The following is a 13,041-nucleotide window of genomic DNA, read 5'->3' as shown; positions in this document are numbered from 1 at the left end:
GATACGTCGCTTTCTTCTGTTCTTGCCGCTATTGGTCATGCCGCTTTCTGATTATCATCGGTGTCGCTTTGGTCGTGCTTTGCGATTTGGGTGCCGATGGGCAGCGGCGTCTTCGTGGAGATATTTTGCTCGGTTTCTTCCTCCTCTCCGTTCTCTCCGCGTGTCCCGTGCTCTCTCGATCCTCTCATCTCTTCTTGAGGGCTCCCGTCGAATCCGGTGCCACCGCCCACCGTCGTAGGTGACTATAAAAAGATCCTTCTCCCCGACGGTCCCTACCTCAACTCCTTCCCACCCCATCCCTCTCCTCCGCCCCCGCCATCTTCTCTCGGTGTGGCCATATGGCATATGGGAAGCGGGCATGGAGGGCACGGCTGGGGCGGGGCCACCAGCGGCGGCCATCTCCATCACCGCATCATGATTCCGTCTCGGAGCAGCAGCGGAGGCGATGTCCCGGCATCCTCTTTCCCAACCGTCGAGGAGGACTGCCGCGGCTCTTTCCATGGGGCTTCCGAGATGTTGACCGGGTTCTTGCACCGGCGGCTGCCTGAGAGGGACGCCCAGAGATACATGGCCTTGAATTGGACCATCACCAGCATCTGATCCTCTTCGTGGTGGCCATGAGGTAGGGCGTCGTCGAGACCCAGTCCCGCAAGTTGCAGTTCACCTGTAAGCACGCACGATTCCCTTTGCCCCCTTCTTCCCTCTGTAGAATTTATTATTCGATCAGGCTGCGATGTGGAAGCTCATCTTGAACTGAAATTGGTGTGTGACTGTAAGTCTGTAATGAACGAGGGTGAAGTTTGGAAGTAACAGTTTTGTATTATCTGCCGCTAGCTTTTGTTAGTTCCATGCCATGATTAGGTCTATATTGATGTGCAAACTGCAAACTAGACAGCACAGTCTGTAGTATGGGGCGTGTATGCAGTCATCTAACTTTTGATTGATTGTACAAGTGTTGTCCTTTTATCCGTAAAACCCGCATTAAAAAGACAGATAAATCTGTATATTTTTTCCAGTACATACAGAACTGAACTTATTTCATTTACAATTACAGAGCTAGCTGTACTTATTCCATGTTTTCTCGTGTAATTATCCAGTAAGTAAAATAATGTTTTATAAGAATAATAAACAGGCATTTATCATTGTGTAGGATTCGATTGGTTCTTTATTATTTTGTACACAAGCAGACACGTTCCCATGATGAAGTTGAGTATGTATGCACAAGCCTCACCTTACGTGAGAGGAATTGTGTACCATATGGTGTGGATACGACTCAAGGGTTCGTTTTTTGAATCCCAGGCTGATGTTTTACTCTGCCTTTCTTAGTTTATGGGAGTTATTTGATTCCATATAGACCTCACAATCGACTGTCGATTTTCTTCGCTTTGGAGCTTTTGACAAGGAATATTAATGTTTCAACAGGTCACTATATATGTTGGTTATGTAAGTGCATATGGACTACAAAAGGTGAACTCACATGAGGTCTTTTGCTCTTCCCTGTTCTGCAGCTATTTTTCCAGGTTTTTTTGGTAATCTTAACATCCATAAAATGGCAGCAAGATGCATGTTAATGGTATTCTTAACCACATATTTATTTTAGATTGTTAAGCTTTTGGTAAATGTTGTTCACCTCCTCCCCACTAATAGTGTGTTTTCTAGAGCTATATCAGTTAATACAAACCTGCAAATAAGTTATACGTGGACATGTATTTTGATGTACAAACTCCATCATATTAACTACTAATGTGACAATCCCTTAACTAATGCTGCCTTCATATACTGAAACTAGTGGAAGGAAGTTGTCTTCAGTTTTTTCTCATACCACCGAAGTTTCTCAGCATTCACAAGATGAGGATTGCTGGGGTGTGCCCTTTTAGCTGAATTTTTCACTACTAATGTAAAGTATTATACATCACATACACAAGTGCAATAATGTAAAAAATGCTTCTGCTGGTAGACTAAGCATACACAAGTGCAATAATGCCTGCAAGGGCGTCAAGTAGATTAGAGGATCTACGTCCAAGAGGTTGCCATGTCTAGAAAGGCGTGCTTCAGGTTTCTGATAGAACCTCTGGATCGCTAGGCTAGATCAATCCAGTAACCTACCTTCTGCCTTGCCTTGCGAGCTTGAACCAGCAGCCATGGTGATGTTGTGGCGGCTATGATGGCAGTGAGATGGCGGCGGTGGTGTGCTTCCCGTGAGCACCGCGCTAACCCTAGATCGGTAAGGAATATCGGTGGGGTTTGCGGCAACGATTAACCTCGTGAAACGTGCCTCGACCCCTCACCTCTGTTTATATAGCACGGGTCACAGGGGCCCACCAACCATGGTTTGGTTGGGCACCCCCGATCAGGGCGCGAGTCAAGGACCCGTCGAGCCATTGGGCTCGATCGGGAGAAGATTAACCTAACATTCTCCCCCTTGATCTCAACTTTACTTTTAACTTTATACTTTCTAGTTTATTTGTTTCATCACATATTGGTATATAGAACATGTTTCATCGTCACAGCTTAATTGTCGTTAGAATCATACAGCTACAACATACGTTATGTTCAGAAGCAAATTCTGTTCCTTTTGGGCCTATCCAGAAATTATAAGGCTTTTCCTTAAACCCATGCCGGCTAAGTGTTTCTTGAACACATTAGGTGGTAAGCCTTTCGTTAGCGAATCCGCAAGCATATTCTTTGTTCTTATATGCTCAAAACTTATAGTTTGATCCTGGATTTTATCTTTCACAACATAATAACTTATCTCTATTGTTTTGGCAGTATTACTCGACTTGTTGTTGTGAGCGTAAAATACTGCGGGTTGGTTGTCGCAGTACATCTTTAATGGTTTGTGAATACAATCTACCATTTTCAAGTTGGGTACAAATTTCTTTAGCCATATCGCCTGCCCCGTGGCTTCGAAGCATGCTATGAATTTTGCATACATCGTGGATGATGCAACTATCGACTGTTTGGAGCTTTTCCGCGAAATAGCTCCCCAACGAGAGTAAAGACGTATCCTGATGTGGATTTTCTATCATCTCTGTCCCCCGCAAAATCTGCGTTTGAATACCCTTTTATCTCTAGGGAATCACTTCTCCTGTATATTAGCATGTAGTCCTTTGTGCTTTGCGCATAACATAATGCTTTCTTTATCATCTTCCAGTGCTCCATACCTGGATTCTCTTAATATCTACCAAGTACCCTGGTGATAAAAACTAAGTCAGGGCGAGTGCACACTTGTGCATACTATAAGCTGCCAACTGCCGAAGCATATGGTACTGCTTTCATTTGATCGATCTCGTACTGGTTCTTGGGATATTGAAATTTTTCCAAAACTATCATCCTTAATTATAGGAGCTGGTGGGGCTTTACTCGCATGCATATTATATTTTTTTAAGAACCTTTTCTAAATATGCTTTCTGCGACAGTCCTAAGACTCCATTGTTCCTATCTCGATGAAAATTTCTATGCTCAAAACATATGATGCTTCACCAAGATCTGTTATGTCAACAATTGAGGATAAGAACTTCTTTGTTTCTTGTAGTAGACTAACATCACTGCTAGCAAGCAGGATATCATCCACATACAAGATTAGGAAAATACATTTTCCAAATTTAAACTTTGCATAAATCCATTTATCCTCAATATGTTCTTTAAATCTAAATTTTTTAATCGTTTGATTAAACTTTAAATACCACTGTCTAGAGGCTTGCTTTAATCCATAAATGGATTTCTTTAGGCGGCATCCCATAATTTCCTTGCCTTCCATGATAAAACCCTTGGGTTGTTTCATGTAGACCTTTTCTTTTAAATCACCATTCAAAAAATACCGTCTTAACATCCATTTGATGTAACTCTAGATCAAAATGAGCAACTAATGCCATTATGATTCTGAAGAAATCCTTACATAAGACTGGAGAAAATGTCTCATTGTAATCTATTCCTTCTCTTTGTGTAAATCCTTTTGCCACGAGTCATGCTTTATACTTTTCTATATTCTCTTTGGAGTCATACTTAATTTTATAGACCCATTTACAGCCTATTGTTTTGGCTCCTTTAGGAATTTTCTCTAAGTCCCAAACATCTTTGGAACTCATCGATTTCATCTCGTCTTCCATTGTCTTCATCCACATCGATGAATGAGGGCTTCTCATGGCTTCTTCATATAAGGTGAGATCTTTTTCCATATGAACCATTTATGTGTTATAAACTTTAAAATCAGTAGAAATAGCTGGCTTTCTTGATCATGTAGACCTTTCTAAGGGCCTCAGTTTCTGGCACATTATGTGCCTCAATTTCTGGCACTTCTTCTAAAATTTGTTGTTGCATCTCCCTTTCATGCTCAACAACGGGTTTAGTCGGCTGCTGACGGACAGGTTCCATGTCTATCCCCATAGTTGTCATGGATGGAGTTGCAACTGGTAGTGAGAAAAATGGCTCCTGAATCATCGGATTAGGTGCATGCACCCTTTTCTCCTCAAGATCAATTTTTCGAGCTACCAAGCTCCCCCTTATCATTTCATCCTTTAAAAAGACTGCATGTCTTGTTTCTACAAACTTTGTATAGCTGTCTAGGCAGTAGAAACGAAAACCTTTTGATCTGTCTGGATAGCCAATTAAGTGACAACTTACTGTTTTGGGATCTAACTTTGCAATATTTGGATTAAACATTTTGGCCTTAGCAGGGCACCCCCACATCCTAAAGTTTTGTAGGGAGGGCACCCTTCCTGTCCATAGCTTGTACGGTGTTTTGGGCACCGACTTGCTTGGCACTCTATTGAGAATGTGAATGACGGTTTTAAGCCCCTCCATCCATAATTCCAATGGCAAGTTGGAATAACTTATCATGTTGCGCACCGTATCCATAAGTGTACGGTTGCGTCTTTCAGCTACTCCATTCTTTTCTCTCATAGTGGGATACATTTAAAGCACATGAGTTATCATATCTTTCTCTTGCCAGAATTTCTTTCGCCATACGGGATTTTTGACATAATATTATGTCAGCTTTACCTCGTTACGCAGGTATTTTTCCAGAGTAAGTGGCGTCGTCGAGGTTCCTGTAGTCGTGAACAGGGGACCTGGGAGCTGAGATGGTTCGGGGATCACAGGCAGCGCCGTCGACATAGAGCTGGTGAGATTTCTGCTCCATTCCCCCCCCCCCCGACAAGCTTCATTCGGCTGAAATTGCAGTGAATAGTGTATGTTTGCAGCTATGGCAATTCTTGTATTGAATTTTTTGCCATTAAAATGCAGTGGATAGTGTGTAATTTTTTGCAGCTATGGCAATTTATGTAGTGGAATTGCCATAAAAATGTAGTGGCCAGTGTATGTAGGCTGTTATAGAGTCCATGAAAATTTGTTGGAAATGTTCTGCATTTTTTTGGGTCCATGGCAATTTCAAGGCGGAAACATATCAACATCATGGCTATTTTGCCATGTAGCTTGGTACCATCACATAAGTATTGCAAACATCATAATATTCTTTATTACACAATTTTGCTATGATATGTTTTTGATATGGCAATTTAAGATGTCAAAAACATTTGCAAACTTGCCATGGCAAAGTTAATATGTGCAAAAACATGGTAAACTTTTTTTTGTAATTAAGTTTGTACAAAAAAATGGCAAACTTCTTTCACTAAGATGTTCAAAAAACATGGCAAACTTGCCATGGCAACAAAAGATGTTCAAAAACATGGCAACTTAAGATGTACAAAAACTTGGCAAACTTGCCACGGCAACTTCTTCCTTTTTGTGAACTTCATAGTGTTGGCAACTTTTCCTATTGTAAAGATGCAGATTTGCTATGACTTCTTCCTTTTTTTACGCCATTTATGAAAACATAAACTTGAACATGGCAATTTCTTTCATAGAATGGTAAAAGACCATGGCAATTTTGCCGTGCAGAAGTCTAGTAGTTTATTAGTTACAGAAAAACTGGGCTTTAATACTAGTCATAACTTAACATGGGCCTTTTTTTTCTTTTTCACAGAAAAAAGGCATGTAGGGGCCCGGTGGGTGGGGGCGTTTCTGCTGGTTCGTTTTCCTCCCGAACAAATCATTCGGTCGATGCCCCTGCCCTCCCAAACGATCCGTTCGGGTAGGGGTGTTTGCAGGTCGAACAGACATGCCTTTATCGGGGTCATTTAATATGCATTTTCACGATGGCATTTTTATATTTCATAAGGTTTTTATATTTTAAGAACATGGCAATTTTTTGACTTTCTAGCATGCCAAAAAATTAGTTTATTGCCATGGCAATTTCAAGCTTCATTTTGGCATGCAATTTTTTTTGTGATGTCAACTTTTCTTTATCACAACATGGCAAAAATTCCCTTTCATTTTGCCTGGCAAATTTACTTTAACAAACATGGCAAAAAAAATCCTTTCATTGCCATGCAATTTTTTTACTCTTTTTTGCCATGTCAAATTTACAATTTTTGGTCATGGAAAAATTCTCCTTTTATTTGCCATGCCAAAATAAAGAAAAATTATGGAGCATGGCAAATTTAGCTTTCTACTTGCCATGTCAACTTTTACTTTATTTCGCCATGGCAATTTTTAACCTTCATTGCCATGGCAATTTTACGGTTAAATACTTGGCAAATTAATATCTACATACATGGGAAATTTTACTCTATTTTTGCCATGTCATAATTTTACTTTATTTTCCATGGCAAATTTTTAACTTTATTGCCATGGCAACTTCAGTTTTACATACATGGCAATCTTACTGGAACATACATGGCAATTTTCACTGTACTTTGCCACGTCAAAAAATTACTATATTTTTTGCCATGACAATTTTACCTTAAAATACTTGGCAAATTTACAATTTAAATACATGGCAAATTTTACTCTATTTTTGCCATGTCAGAATTTTATTTTATTTTGCCATGGAATTTTTTTAACTTCATTACCATGGCAAATTTACTTTTAAATACATGGCAATTTTGCATGGTCAATTTTAAATTTGTTTCATGGCAATTTCTCCATGTTTTTATTTTTTTGGCTGCGTGTAATTAAAACACCACAGCAATTTTCCTGTATAAGTTTTTCTTCTCGAATTCCATACAAAGCATGTCAATTTTAATTAAAACATCATGGCAAATTTTAATATTTTTAAGCATGCCAAATTTGATATTTTTTTTACCTTGCGCTACTTTATTTTCGGACCACGGCAAATTATATTTTTTTCGACCCTGGAATTAGAATTTTTCATTAAACTTTTTGATCAAAGACATACCCACTAACTGGTTTTTTATGTGCTCACGTAGCAGGATTTTTTGTGTTTCTATTGTAAAAGAAGCGTCATTTTTTGATTTTTTAAGGACTGTTTTTTGTTTATAAAGCTGGGCCTTTTTTAGCCTTTTTTTGGTTTTACGTACACGTGCAGGGAAGAGGCTGAAAGGGTTCGGGCTGGCCTTCCACCACACCGAACGACACAATCGTTCGTTCCATCGCTCCTCCCTGCCGAACCTTTCCGTTCGGACCGGGGTTCTCCCAGATCGAATGGTCGGGAGTTATCGACGTCCTAAAAAAAGATATGCTCCAAAACTATTTCGAGTTCTTAGAGAACTCTCCGAGAGCTACTCATTTTGCTTTTGATGTTTCGCTGTGACTATCACTGTATTATCACTGTACTACCAATATAAATTCAAATTGGATCTGATTATTGTTTATCTCAAGTTAACCAAAGACATTGTACTTCTGTTGTGTGATGCTATTCTAATCTATATAATGTTGTAAGACAATTCGTACTGTAGGTACACTGTCATTTCTTCAGTTTGGTTTCTGGTCCATCGTTAGTTTGAGTAGACGACGAAACAAAACAAATAAGATACAACTGAAGAAGATAACAGTCGTCATGGACGCAAGAGAACAATAGACCAATGTTCTTTTTTCTTCCCTCATCAACCCATCGCTGACCGTCTATATACCCACCAATGAATATAATGCGTTTAATCTAGGTGTCAACATGTACTTTCTTCTAAGGCACACCACGCGTGGTAATAATAAATGTACGGTAAAGCTAATTTCCTGCCGGCAGGAAATTTACAACAGATCCGCACGATTTATTCTGGATCGAACGGTACCTGATAGTTCGCGAGCGAACCACCCGTTTTTTCTTATCCTCGCGTCTTTCTCTCGCCGATATTTTCTCTTGATCCCGTTTTCTCTCTCGCAGTTCTCTTCCCTGTCCCGTTTTTCTCTCGCACAACCGTTCTCTTTCAAAGAAGAAGAACAAAAATAAAATGCAATCCTAGGATTTGAACTCAAGCTATCAAAGATAAGTCATTGCCCTTCTACCAACTGAGCTAGCCCAGCTTCTACGTAAATAATAAGAAAGACAGTTTTTTTAAGATGAAGTTTCTGCTCCTAGGTGCCAAACCAACAGTAGAATCAAATTCAGATAAGTTTTTTGCCAACCAAGTGATTCGAACCGTGCATGATGTAGTAGTTAATTTAACTAAGCAACCATCTCACTGATGTCTCTTTTTCATGAAGAACTAAAAGGCAATGTGCTTTTCATATCTACACGAAATTTGACTCAGATTTCTTTTACTAAAACGTGGTATTTTTTTGTAAATAGTATGATTATTGAAGCACCATATACCTGATAACTTAGGTATAAGCACTGCGGTAACTTTGACTACATGAAAAAAATATTAAAAACATATACCCGATAACTTATGTGTAAATATCATGATAATATACACATCCAAATCTCATAATTCAAATGCAAACACCGTGGTAACCTCTACCAAATGATTTTTTGTTGTTAAAACATACCCCCCCCCCCCAATAAATTCTGTGAATAACATGATCATTCAAGCACCATAGACCTGATAACTTAGGTACAAACACCACGATAACTTCGACCAGGTAAAAATTATTGAAAACATACACCCGATAACTTATGTGAAAATATCATGATAATATATGCATCCACACATGATAACTTAAATACAAACGGCGTGCTAACCTTACCAGCAGTTTTCTTTTTGTTATTCAAACCATCCCGATAACTTTTGTGTAAATAACATGATTATTTAAGCACTGTAGACCTGATAACAGGTACAAATACCAAGGTAACTTTGAACCAGGTGAAAAATTATTGAAAACATACACCCGATAATTTTTATGTAAATAGCATGATAATATACACATCCACATATGATAACTTACATACAAACACCCCGGTAACCTTGACCAGACGCTTTTTGTTGTTGAAAATATACCCCGGTAATTTCTGTGTAGATAACATGATCATTTAAGCACTATATATCTGATAACTTATGTACGAACACCACAATAACTTTGAACCAGGTGAAAAAAGTGTTGAAAACATACGCCCGATAATTTCTGTGTAAATAACATGATAATATACGCATCCACACCTGATAATTTACATACAAACACCATGGTAACCTCGACCAGACGATTTTTCGTTGTTGAAAATATACCCCGGTAACCAAAATTCATAACTTGTGTGCAAAAAGAGTGGTATTTTTCGTAGCTAATAATGTATACTCAAACACCATAGTAAATTTTTACCGGGGGAAAAGTTGTTGAAATATATCCTAATAATCTTCGTGTAAAGTTTTCATGTTGCCCATGCTAAACTTAGCATGCTTCTCACGCTTATCAGCATTATAATGATAGAGTTGTCAACCTTTGTCATGTTATTTGTTATCACGGCGTTATGTGAAGTTACCATGATGGTCATGTCATAGTTATCAGGCTGCTTATTCCAAGTTATCAAGACTGTTTTTTTGTTAATATGATAGAAAGAAAAAGGGTTCAAATACCCCTCTCTATGTATTGTGGACAATAAAAAAAATATGGGTGAGTTGGTTGGTGGCTGTAGTAGCTGCTCAGGAGACCAAAGTTCAAGTCTCCTTTTAAGCACTTTATTTCTTTTTCTCCGCTTCTAGACTAGTTGATATAAAACCAGACAAGTGAGAAAAGTCTATGAACCTAGGTGAGAATAAAAATCGGTGGGAAAAAAATCTAGAAGAAAGAAAATCGGGGAAGCGGGAGGATCGATCGAAGGTCGTCCGGATCTGTTACTAACCACCAGTCAACTGGTGGTTAGCACGGTCCTCAAAATGTATTGCATCTAAGCTTGACGTCTCCTTTTGTAATTACAACATTATCTATGTAGTTCTCTCATTTTAAATTGAAATTCATTAGATAAAACAAAGACAACATATATGCACACCACATATGAACGGGGCGTGCGGTAGGCTATCTATCCATGAATTGCCTTTTATAGTTACAACATAGGCTTCCATTTGAAGTTCAAACTCACCAGACAAGATAGATGCAGCATATATACATATGATGTAAAAAATGGGGCGCGGTGTGCCGCCGCACGGGTTTAGCTAGTAGTACACTATGCTTCCTAATTTTTAAAGCTTCACAATTAATTGAGGCTTCAATTTAGAATTGAGTCACCCAATTTTGAGCTGATCAACAATTTCTCAAGGAGCTCTCTCATCTAATTATTTAATTTCTCTATATTATCTAATTTTAAAGTTCTTTCATACGATTCAGGTATTCAATTTTGGATTTGGTTTACGATTTTGATCGGGCCAACAATTTTTAAAAAATCAAATAGCAGAAACCGGCCTATAAAAACATATCAACCCCATGTAGACTCCCATCACCCAGAAAAAAGCGCCACCATGCGATACTATAGCATGAATATAGTACATGTAGCCATCCACGCAAAAATTTCCCCACATAAATATGGGTTGATTAGCGGATAACACAGAATCACACCACGAAAGGCCCACCAAATAACCGCATTATAAATAAACATAAAACACACTTTTACTTATCTTTTGTATCTATCACTATCAAAATTTATCCTTACAAGTAACCGTGAAGGGATTGACAATTCCTTTATCGCGTTGGGTGCAAGTATCTGTTTATTTGTGTAGGTGATTATTAGAGACTTGTGTGCTCCTCCTACTGGATTGATAATTTGGTTCTCAACTGAGGGAAATATTTATCTCTACTTTGCAGCATCGCCCTTTCATCTTCAAGCGAAAAACCAACACAAGCTCAAGTAGCAGCTGCTCAACTCTTAGACTTGTATGTGTAGAGTGTTGCTTGACTTGGTAGAATTGATAAAACCTACCTACAACTAAAATTAGGAAAATGATAAGTGTTTATTAGGTCAAGTAGTCTAATCACCCTCTCTAGACATACTTTTGATCCTAAAGCTGCTCATACCCCGCGCCATTCATGATGTACACCACGTCATGTGCCATCGACTACTCCTGCGGCGGCTGGTCCTCCTCATTGCTAGAGGAGATGACGATCTCCCCCTTTGCAGAAGAGCTGGTTGCTGATGAGGACGACGACCCCGGAGTTCGAGGGCGGCGTGGCCATGACCCTCTGGAGCCCGATCTAGAGCCCTCGCCTGCCGGCGCCGAGGCCCATGACTTGCCCATCGTCGAAGTTAGAGGACGAGGGGAGGCCAGGATGAAGGTGCAGAGCGATGCGGTGAGTGTGTTGTGGACGGCGCCGGAGCATGGCTTATATAACCTCGATCAGGATGTGTGAATGGACGGTCAGCCGCTTCAGGGCGGCGTAGCCGCCGAAGTTGGTTCCTAGGGAATCCACCTTTGCATTGAACCAATTGATAACCCACAAGTATAGGGGATCACAACAGTTTTCGAGGGTAGAGTATTCAACCCAAATTTATTGATTCAACACAAGGGGAGCCAAAGAATATTCCCAAGTATTAGCAGTTGAGTTGTCAATTCAACCATACCTGGAAACTTAATATCTACACCAAGGTATTTAGTAGCAAACTAATATGATAGTAGTGGTAACGGTAACAAAAGTAATATTTTGGTTTTATAGTGATTGTAACAGTAGCAACGGAAAAGTAAATAAGCGAAGAACAATATATGAAAAGCTCGTAGGCAATGGATCAATGATGGATAATTATGTCGGATGCAATCAATCATGCAACAGTTATAACATAGGGTGACACAGAACTAGCTCCAGTTCATCAATGTAATGTAGGCATGTATTCCGAATATAGTCATACGTACTTATGGAAAAGAACTTGCATGACATCTTTTGTCCTACCCTCCCGTGGCAGCGGGGTCCTATTGGAAACTAAGGGATATTAAGACCTCCTTTTAATAGAGTACTGGACCAAAGCATTAACACATAGTGAATACATGAACTCCTCAAACTACGGTCATCACCGGTAAGTATCCCGATTATTGTCACTTCGGGGTTAACGAATCATAACACATAATAGGTGACTATAGACTTGCAAGATAGGATCAAGAACTCACATATATTCATGAAAACATAATAGGTTCAGATCTGAAATCATGGCACTCGGGCCCTAGTGACAAGCATTAAGCATAGAAAAGTCATAGCAACATTAATCTCAGAACATAGTGGATACTAGGGATCAAACCCTAACAAAACTATATCGATTACATGATAAATCTCATCCAACCCATCATCGTCTAGCAAGCCTATGATGGAATTACTCACGCACGGCGGTGAGCATCATGAAATTGATGATGGAGGAAGGTTGATGATGATGATGGCGACAGATTCCCCTATCCGGAGCCCCGAACGAACTCTAGATCGGCCCTCCTGAGAGAGATTAGGGCTTGGCAGCGCCTCCATATCATAAAACGCGATGAATCCTTCTCCCTGGTTTTTTCTCCGAAAGTGAATATATGGAGTCAAGATGGATGTCGGTGGAGCATCAGGGGGCCCACGAGGCCGGGGGCGCGCCCAGGGGGGTGGGGTAGGCGCGCCCCCACCCTCGTGGATAGGGTATGGGCCCCCTGACGTGGATTCTTCTTCCAGTATTTTTTATATATTCCAAAAGTTATCTCCGTTGATTTTCTGGTCATTCCGTGAACTTTTATTTCTGCAAAAAAATAACACCATGGTAATTCTACTGAAAACAGCGTCAGTCCGGGTTAGTTCCATTCAAATCATGCAAGTTAGAGTCCAAAACAAGGGCAAAAGTGTTTGGAAAATTAGATACGACGGAGA

General features: G+C 39.7%; 1 long non-coding RNA gene across 14 annotated transcripts; it reads left to right on the top strand.

Annotated features, from left to right (window-relative positions):
- On the top strand, positions 1 to 7,673 carry LOC125539293. 14 transcript variants are annotated; one of them, XR_007296805.1, is made up of 7 exons: positions 3 to 666; positions 1,151 to 1,279; positions 1,423 to 2,835; positions 3,155 to 3,266; positions 4,052 to 4,161; positions 4,350 to 5,122; positions 5,984 to 7,673. It is a non-coding gene; the product is annotated as an uncharacterized LOC125539293 (long non-coding RNA). The 14 variants fall into 14 exon arrangements; XR_007296803.1 differs by having other exon boundaries at positions 1 to 666; positions 1,423 to 1,467; positions 2,770 to 4,161; XR_007296800.1 differs by having other exon boundaries at positions 1 to 666; positions 1,423 to 1,482; positions 2,770 to 4,161.
- The last annotated feature ends 5,368 nt before the right edge of the window (positions 7,674 to 13,041 follow it).

The sequence above is a fragment of the Triticum urartu genome, chromosome 2 (assembly GCF_003073215.2).
Source record: "Triticum urartu cultivar G1812 chromosome 2, Tu2.1, whole genome shotgun sequence".
Classification (NCBI taxonomy): Eukaryota; Viridiplantae; Streptophyta; class Magnoliopsida; order Poales; family Poaceae; genus Triticum; species Triticum urartu.
The sequence above is the reverse complement of the archived record's forward strand: the minus strand, read 5'-3'. Positions and strand labels throughout refer to the sequence as shown.